General features: G+C 42.1%; 2 pseudogenes; both read right to left on the bottom strand.

The window, feature by feature from the left end:
• Positions 1-565: 565 nt before the first annotated feature.
• LOC139582293 (cilia- and flagella-associated protein 206-like) lies at positions 566-5726 on the bottom strand (annotated as a pseudogene).
• Positions 5727-6045: 319 nt separating this feature from the next.
• Positions 6046-10284, bottom strand: LOC139582252 (uncharacterized; annotated as a pseudogene).
• Between the last annotated feature and the right edge of the window lie 58 nt (positions 10285-10342).

Here is a 10342-nt window from a genome sequence, read left to right on the forward strand (position 1 = left end):
GAAGCACTAATTCGTATCACTCTGTATTGGCCTAGGCCTACTACTCACCCTTGACCCATCCTCTACTCTCCACTGCCTCAGGATATGACACCTTCTGTTCTATTCGGACCCTGGCAACCTTAACCTGGCACTCTCGCACAGAGTACTTCTGATCCCCAGCAACATGGGCACCTCAGCAATTAACACACCGTTTTTTACACCTATTCTACACATTCCTTTATTCCATGCCCTCCTGCACACATCTCGGAATCTCCCTCCTACACACTGCTACAACATGACCATAAGCTTGGCATCTAAAACAGCTTAGTGGGTTCGGCACAAAAGCTCTTACGGGACAACTGACATATCCTAACATGACTTTGTCAGGTAAAGACCGCTTCAAAACTCAATCGGACAGACAATGGCTTCTCAGTTTCACTACGCACACCACCGCGTCTGCGTCGCACCAAACGGAGGGCGTCACAGACACAGGGAATCTTACATTTCAATTGCTCCACTTCAACACTTAACGCCACCCCAGTAATCACTCTTTTCAAAGGCACCCTGCTCCGGAGAGCAAAGCAAGTCAGATATCTTGTCTTTCTGGGGGAAGAAACACAGAAAATCATCACACTTCAAGCTACTTTCAGCGATTTAACAATACCCTATTTATTTTCTACCCAACCTGACTACTTATAGATCAGCAAAAAGGAAGGGTTTCAACTTCTCCAAAAAATGTCACTCCCACTGGGCCAGAATCATTCTTTGGATGACCATCTAGGCGAGGCTCGGACATGCAGGTAATTCATCCTCACTCTTGTCAGGTTAAATTTCAGAGCCATCAGAGTATGGTTTGTTGTAGTACTAGGCGCCATTCTTCTTCAACACACATCTACCGTCTGCATTCGGCTCTTCTCCCTCACTGTCCATAACCACATCTATCCGCTCACCACACTCATGCAGCTGTATTGTTTTCAGAACAATCATTGATGGCATTTTTCCAATATCCAACTTTTGTTCCTCAGCCCAATTTACTAGTCTGGCTATCTCTGGCCTCTCTATGCTCACAAAACATGCCACAGTAGTCAGCCAGGTCTCCTCCTCGTCATCAACCTCGAAGGCCCTGAATAAGGTTAGAACTAGCCAGTCTTCAAACCATTGTATGCCTGGTTCTAGTCTTGTGCTAGCTAGCTAGTGACAGCTTTGCAAAATGTTCCCTGGATGCAACGAGGGGAAAGGTGTGTTGGGTGCACTTGCTTTCAAGTCGGAGTAAGCCGGGCCACCGGTGGGTGGAGGTCATGCCCCGCAAACTTTACATCCCATCATAGGCTGTGTCGTGTGCATGTACCTACTCCTACAGTCGCTATGTGGACAGTTTTGGCAGACACTGTTTTGACCAAGTGTATCCCTCTTTGTTATCCTCAGTGCAAACAATATGACATGATGTGTGTGTCTTTTACTGACACAACAGCTTTTAGTGGGCAGCATGCACCCAGCTCAATGAGCCTAACCATTTCTTTAAAAAATCAACACTGGGATTTCGATCAAAATTATCTTTTTAACTTGAAGACATAACATATTAATGTACTGATCTGGTCAAGTTTTTTTTTTTAATCATATGTGTAGTGTTGGTTTTCCTTCCTAGAAGACCAGCCAGGAACACCTGAGGTTTGGGGACGTTGCTCTTGCCATCCCTCTTGCACTGGCACGCACCATCTTCGGGGAGGTAGGTTTGGGTGACATTATCCCTCATGTGAATTAGATGAGCCTGCATTGAGTGGGCCACTTTACTATGAAGATTGTCTTGAAAAAAAAGGCAGGACATAAGACTGTTAAAAGGTTTACCTTCTTGAATAAAAAAGATCCAAGCAAGAAGACCATGGTAACCCTACCATTGATCAAATAGAACAGTACACTCAATAATGAGTCAATTAAATCACTGACCAATTTGATTGCTTTTCTCCTCAGCTCCCACTCATTCCACTCGTACGAGTTCACAATGTTGGTTTCCAACAGATAAGTGTCCACCTGAGTGCTGCTGTTACCAACAGTCTCTCCCCTGACTGGATCTGCAGAGACAGAATTTCAGTGCACCGTTGGTAAAAAAAATATCACTGCCAAGTTCTGAAGATGGAATTTAAGAATAATGATATTGTAAGTGAACATACCACAGAATGTGGAGTGACACAGGCAGTTGGAGGAGCTGGATAAGCTCAGGGGACCGCTTTGCTTTCTCTGCCACACGGGCTATGTACTCATCTGGCTTGGATCCAAATCTTAAAGCTGTTTCCTTGGAGCTGAAAACAAAGTATTTCTCCCTATGTTTCAGGCCTCCTATGCTTGGGTTGCATGTAAAAACATAGTCACTTATTTTGAATATTTTTTATAATAAAGGGGGGAAATGTATTATTTGTACAACAATGTAGCAATATATACAATTGCCACCTCCAAAAATCTACACACCTGGCAGTAAAAGCCCATCCTTCACGAGTGTACTGTATAACAATGGAGACTGCTGAGGGGAGGAGGGCTCACAATAATGGTTGGAACGGAGTCCATGGAATGGTATCAACCACATGAGCAATCACATGAAATGTGGTTGATACCATTCCATTGACTCCGTTCCAGACATTATTATGAGCCGTCCTCACCTCAGCAGCCTCCACTGGTGTATAACCACAAATTCCCTTGTATTGCAGTGGTAATTTGTCAAAGTCGGCTGTTATCTGAGGCAAGAGATACTCTTGTGTTTCGATCTCAAAGGGGGTCAATATGGTTTTCAGCTATTGATAGAGATGTAGGAAACGCAGAGCTATAGTGTTGGTGAATGTGAGGGTGTTAACACAGTACTTACCTGACGACTCCTTCATTTTCTTCTCGTCGTTCTTGATCTCCGACACCAGTATGTCCTCCAACTGAACATCAGGGAAGAGCTGGGACTAAGCAACCAGGAAGGGCTGCAGGTTCACCATCATGTTACTGAGGCTGCTCAACAGCACCATCTCATCCTGAAAACCTGATCAATACTTTGCTAGAGCTGTGAAATGGGTCTGGAAGAGGACACATAGTATGAGAGTTGAGGTCTAGAGATTAAGGGACGGTTTCCCAAACATACTATAGGTTAAGCATAGCCCTGGACTAAAGAGCACTTTCAATGGAGATTCCCTTGCTTTTTAGTGTAGGACTAGATTTAATCCGTGTCTGGGAAACTGCCCTGTAATGGGAATATTTAAGATGACTAAAGTTCATATTTAATTAAGAGTGATCAAATGTATATTTCTGTAATACACATGCTTTCCATTGTTCTGTTTGCAACATTTTAGTTGCGGGTTGATGGTTACTAGACTTTATGCTGAATGTTATAGATTGTTCTCATTTGTTCTCAGTTGAGCTGTTGCTCCTTGATTTTCTTTATGAGGGACATGAAGGTCATGAAAGATGATTTGTAAGGCAGCTGCTAAACACACACACACACACACACACACACACACACACACACACACACACACACACACACACACACACACACACACACACACACACACACACACACACACACACACACACACACCACACACACACACACACACGTACATGCGTGAGCAAAACAGGAACAAACTGATCAATGGTGGAAAATGGGATGATTCCCACATTGTAAATACTATCACTTCCATGGCCAGTGTAATTACAACTTACCATTTTGCACTTTCCCTTCTTTGTGAATAGGGATACCTTAATTGAAACAATAACTAAGCATACTCCCCACCTCTGTTCCGGTAAAAAGCTGAGGGATGGGGCTGGAGAAATGTAAGCACTCAAATTCATAGACAGCGCTATGGGTTTAAGGATTGACCATCCATGATATCAACATAATAGTTTTAATCATATTTTTAGGCTTTACAGTGTTTGTTTAAATGTACTTTTATTACAAACACTGAAGTAAAACAAGCTTATATTTTGGTTTCTGAGGCATTTATTTTTCTTCAAAAATCAATGGGTAAATATAATTCATTTATAAGTCCAAAAAATGTATGTAGCAACTAAGGATGACTACTTTAACTTGTACTAAATGAGAATGAAATAGCCCTTGTAGCCTCTCGCACTGTTGTGATGTCTGTGGGGGAAACCAGACCTGAGCTCAGCAGAACATTACTGACAATCTTATGGTAAAGGCCCTCCAGATCCTCACGTGTTTTCACTCGGCTGTCGACTGAAGTACCCGCTGGTGATCCTCAAGGAACTCACCTGGGACACAAAACACGACCTTTGCTAAACTGATGAATAGGTACAAGACCAGTATGCCATGTCTTTAGAAGGTACTTGACAATGGCCTCATGTCTCAACATAGATAGGGTTTAGTTAGTAGGCCATATGAATCAAACGTTGGTTTATACATCCTTTGAGCATTTTAAAGCCCCCAATTACGTCGCACTGTAAAAAACAACACTGATGACGACGAGCCCATTGCTCGGAGATCTCAGGCATGATACCAGCCAAACCTGGTTGTTATAATGAAATGGAGTGAATCTACACACTTCCAGTAGTTCTAACATCTTGCTGGGGAAGAGTCCGATCAACTTTGAATAGATCTTGTGGGTCCAACACAACATTTTTACCGAATAGGAAAAACATTGATTTAACAAAGTAGCTAAACACTGTCACTGACACTGCTTGCCTTTATCACACAAGCTAGCCATGTTAGTAATTATACTGAAAAAAATATATATAAATGCAACATGCAACAATTTAAACAATTTTACTGAGTAACAGTTCATATAAGGAAATCAATCAATTGAAATAAAAAAATTATGCCCTAATATATGTATTTCATGACTGGACAAGGGCACAGCCATGGGTGCTTGGGAGCCAGGCCCAGCCAATCAGAATGAGTTTTTCCCCACAAAAGGGCTTTACTACAGACAGAAATACTCCTCAGTTTCACCAGCTGTCCGAGTGGCTGGTCTAAGACGATCCTGCAGGTGAAGAATCCAGATGTGGACGTCCTGGGCTGGCGTAGTTACACGTGGTCTGCAGTTGTGAGGCTGGTTGGATGTACTGCCAAATTCTCTAAAACGACATTGGAGGCAGAGTAACAGCTCTGGTGGACAGTCCTACAGTCAGCATGCCAATTGCACGCTCCCTCAAAACTTGAGACATCTGTGGCATTGTGTTGTGAGACAAAACTGCACATTTTAGAGTGGCCTTATATTGTCCCCCAGCACAAGGTGCACCTGTGTAATGATCATGCTGTTTAATCAACTTCTTGATATGCCACACCTGTCAGGTGGATGAATTATCATGGCAAAGAAGAACTCCTCATTAACACAAATGTGTGCATAAAATGAGAGAAATAAGCTTTTTGTGCAAATTGAACATTTCTGGGATCTTTAATCTATCTCATGAAACATGGGACCAACACTTTACATTCATGTACATATTACCTCAATTAGCCCGACTAACCGGTGCATTGACTCTGTACCAGTACCACCTGTATATAGCCTCGCTGTTATTTTACAGTTTTTTTTTTTCTTTACTCATCTATTGTTTACCTAATACCTATTTTTTACTTAAAAATTGCACTGCTGGTTAGGGCTTGTAAGTAAGCATTTCACTGTAAGGTTGTATTCGGCGCACGTGACAAATAAACCTTGATTTGACGTGTTTATATTTTTGTGCAGTATCGTAAGCCAGGGACCCACCATGTAAGCCACTAGCGTTGCCGACACAATGCCCCTTTTTCTGCACATTTTTGAGCAATTTCTCAAAACGTTGTTTTTTAAATACACTTTCTGGTCGAGTACGAGACATGTTTTTAGCCTGCAAGCTACACTAGAGACCATGGAAATTCCCCACATCTTCATGGTTCAATGATGGTTGCCATGGTAATCAATGTAACACTGCATGAGCCACAGGATGTAAAAGTTGCAATGTTGTAACAGTAGTAGCTAGCATAATGCATTGATGCACATATCTTACTGGCCTTCTCATTCATTCCATGTCATTAAATGCTCATTTAAAAAATTTACTTTGCATAACGTTGTCATGCAGGACATAATGGAAACAAGATACATTTTGATAAAAACATTTATTATAAAAACAGACATAACTTGGTCTAGATGAAGGTAGCAAGACTCAAGCATGGAATGTACAGTTCGAAAAGGAGACACTGGAACTTCAACTCAACCTCTGACCAAGAACTAACGTCAATGAGCTGAGTATTTATCGGTCTCCATATTTTAGCCCTTGGATAAGGCCTTTCCATTTCACAGGGGTTGATTACGGACTTCCACTTAAGACCTGAGATTAAAATCACATGGCAACCCCACTTCTTTAGAGTAGAAAAACACATGGCAGTTCTTAAAAAACACAGAAGAGTACATGTAAAAATGGTGCATCAAAGACTGGTTAAGTAACACGTGAATCATACACTAGGTAGTGGGTCTACTGTCAGTAAAATGGGGTTGATACGCAGGTTTATCAAAATGCTGCAAGGTCTAAACTAATAAGGCCAATTGCGTGTCAATAGTATCCATATGAACAGGCCATTTTTTGGAAGAGTACAAGGTAACCATCAAATGGGAAAGTCATAGCCACAATGAATCAACATACAACGTTCTCATCAAGTTAGGGTATTTGCTGTCAAAACACTTTTATAGTAGAAAAACATGCACTTAACAGATATGCCCAATTCATTACAAAACGTAGAAAGATTTATCAATACTCGTCTATATTGTCAACAAACATGTACCCGAGTCAAGAATAGGTGACGTTGTGAATTGAATCAAAGGGACCCTTCACAAACAAATAAAATATAGGTATAAAAGATCTATGCACATTCTTTTTTATTTAACTAGGCTAGTCAGTTAAGAACAAATTCCTATTTTCAATGACGGCTTAGGAACAGTGGGTTGACCGCCTTGTTCAGGGGCAGAACGACAGATTTTCACCTTGTCAGCTCAGGGATTCGATCTTGCAACCTTTCGGTTACTAGTCCAACGCTCTAACCACTAGGCTACAGGACTTGCGTTATAGGCCTTTATTTTGGGACATGCAACATTGAACGCGGTTAAGTGGAGAGTCAAGAGGGACAACTCAAATGGAGAAGTAAAATGAAAACAGTCAGCCTACCATTTAGGTGTGGTGGCAGTATCAACATACTGCACATACTCAACACTTCACCTGCATTGATTTAGCTACACGTCTTGGAGGGGAAACTACAGTAACTTACCTTTCACCAAGTTAACACTGAAAAGATAAACATGCATATTTTAGGTTGAAGTTATTTCCAGATAAAATTAAGAAAGCTAATCAAATGTACAGAAAACTATTACAATTTGGCCATCGTGTACAGTTATGTCATGGACCTTGCCAAAACCATGGCATATGTAGTAGTTTCTCAGAAACTGAGAAGAATTATCAAATGGGCCTTTAAATAAAGTAGATTAGTTTCCCTACCATCACAAAAATTTCCCTACCATCACTGGTTCATATGCTGCCCCACCCCCCACCCAAACAATTTGAAAAGAGGAGAAAAGGGTGGGGAAACAAACAAATATTTCAAGAGGCACACAGAGGAGAAATATGTTCAAACCTGTTCTGAATCGCGCGTACAAATCTGTAACCTTTCTTTACATGTGGCCAGACCCTGATAAGAGGATTCTAAGTAAATCTTTGGACATCCTCAGGACATCTTTGACAAAGACATCAATTTAAGGAATGCAACTGTCTTGAGTCAGGATTTATGTCACTAAGCATGAATCAGAACATTCACAACTATTGTCTAATCTGCCTGACAACAGTAGAAACATTTGATATCACACTCAAAGTAATAGAGTGTTGGAAGCTTCAGTGCTGAAATGTCCTCTCGACCAAAAAAAAAGTCTGTCATTATGTAGTAGAGCTATATTGCACCATCCATTTCAGGACCATCCAGTCCAGATGATGAGTCCAGCTCAGAAGCACTTCCTGAAGACGATCTGTGGGCCATGTTCCTCATATTCCTCTTGGCTGATCCAGGCTGAGTCAAAGGACGACAAGTTGGCTAGCACTGGACCTCCACTCCAAGCAGAGAAATCTCTGTCCTTAGGGCTGGTCACACGCACACACACCTCAAGTCTGTAGGCACCATGGTTCTAATTTCACTCTGAAGCCGCTCAGGCAGTCCAGCCAACAAGCCAACATATCCACCTTCACAGAGGAAATGAGACTTTAAGGCTGTTTCAAATGGCTACTTTTGACCACTACATAGGAATAGGGTGAGATTTGGGACACAGTAGTAGACATGGGTGGATGAGTGGACAAGTATTCAGCAACTGATAAAGCAAAACTATGTACCTGATAGGACAATGTTCCCCAAAAAGCTCCGCCGGAGGTCAATGTCTGAAAGGAGGATTGACTTGAAAATACTCTCATGCATCCAGTAATGGTCTCGTCCAATCAGATCTGGCTTAAACAGTATCTCAGGAGCACTGTGGATGGAATTTGTCACTGATTAACAGATCATAGCTGACCCCTGGTGGCCATCCAATGGCTTACTTGGTAGTACCATAATCAAAAGCTTTTTGCAGAGTTAAACACTTGCAGTTCTTAGTCTCAATTTCCTCAATACATAGCAGCAGATCACTTAACCATCACCACTCATAAGGGCGAGTGTTCTTTAAAGTGGGGATACAGGGGGTCGGTTAGAGGCTTACCTGAACCGCTCTGTGCTGAGGTGGACGACCTGTCCATCAGGCATGGTGTAATACATCTCACTGCTAGCCGACCTCCCACAGGTTAACTCCGATTCATAGTCCTGGGCCACCCGGCAGCATTTCTCCTTTATCTCTCTCACAATCTCCATCTCGGCAGAAGTGCGCATGCACACTCCCTGCTCCTGCAGAAGCTGGGACACAGGATAGCAGAAAACAAAGGTGAATATAACTAACTGTTTTATTGACCAAATGAGCATATTTGACAGAGTCCCTGTAAAAATTACATAAACTGTTATCAAATACCATTTTAAGGTGCATTGTAACATCATAGCCAGCCAGGGTGAAGCGCTGCACTGAGTGAGGTAGACAGTATCCCTCAAACACTGGCACACTATGACTCACTCCATCCCCAGAGTCAAACACTACACCTATTAGAAGAAAAAAGCTACAATGATTAGCATTCTTATCCATTATTAAAGCAAAAATACATTATTTCTCTCCCAGATTGTTAGCAATCTCCTAGATTTGAACTTTAAACAAGAGTGAAAGCATGCAATCCTTTACTCAGGAATATAATCACTGGATTAGATGGATTCATTTATTAACTGATTCCACTGTATATTTACTTACACCAACAAATTAGATAAAAGTTAGTTTACCTGTGGACCTCCCTGCTGCGTAGAGCGCCAGCACTGCCTGCATGGCCACATAGGCGAGGGGAACGTTAAAGCACTCAAACAAGTTCCACCATGCGCTGGCGGTTCTCCTGCGGGTTCATGGCTGCCTCGGTCAATAGGACAGGGTGGTCGTCTGGATCGACCTGCAGCTGCTGGAACGTGTGGTGCCAAATCTGAAACGAGACCAGTGAGGTAACTACAGCTTCATCAGAACATCCATGGGATAGAATTATGTCAACAGTAGACAAACCTTCTCCATTTCATCCCAGTCGCTTATAATTCCGTTTCTCATGGGATACTTCAGTGCCAGGACTCCTCTCATGTGTTGAGCCTCATGTCCAATGAAAGTCTCCCGTTCAAAGTTGTCATTCATTATTTCCTGTTGACAAAAAAATAGGCAAATCAGAAAGCCAGTCTCCATGTAGGGAAACGTATGGTGGCGGCCTAGCATATGAATAGCCACATGACCGAGGACAAACACCAAATACTTTGCTCATACAATTACCTCATATTTAGGCAGCCCAATGATATTTGGAAATATAGTATTTGGGAGGTCCTGATCAGCAAACCCTGCTTTCATCAAACCAGACCCTGTGTCCAGCACTATTGGAGTCTTGAAATTGGTCATCTGTAAATACAAGTTCAGAGATATAATACTTCCCATTTAACTGAAAGAACGCATAATATTCAAATGGTGAATAACGTGAATGTCTTTCCCAACAACTACTAATCCTTACGTCTCTGGTGGTTATTTGGACATTGGGTTGATTGACAGGTGACCTAGAGATGGCCCTCCTTGCAGTCCTACACCTCTGAAACCCATCAGGGCTCTCTACTTCTCTCCACTCATCAGCTTCGCTTGGTTCACATGATCCAGATATCCCTTCAGCAAACATACGAGGTAGCTCTTCAGAATAAAACCCAGAATGTGCCATTGAAATATCCTCAGATATCTGGGAGAGGTGGATTTCTGTCTGGATTTCTATCTGAACA

The sequence above is a fragment of the Salvelinus alpinus genome, chromosome 8, assembly GCF_045679555.1.
Source record: "Salvelinus alpinus chromosome 8, SLU_Salpinus.1, whole genome shotgun sequence".
Classification (NCBI taxonomy): domain Eukaryota; kingdom Metazoa; phylum Chordata; class Actinopteri; order Salmoniformes; family Salmonidae; genus Salvelinus; species Salvelinus alpinus.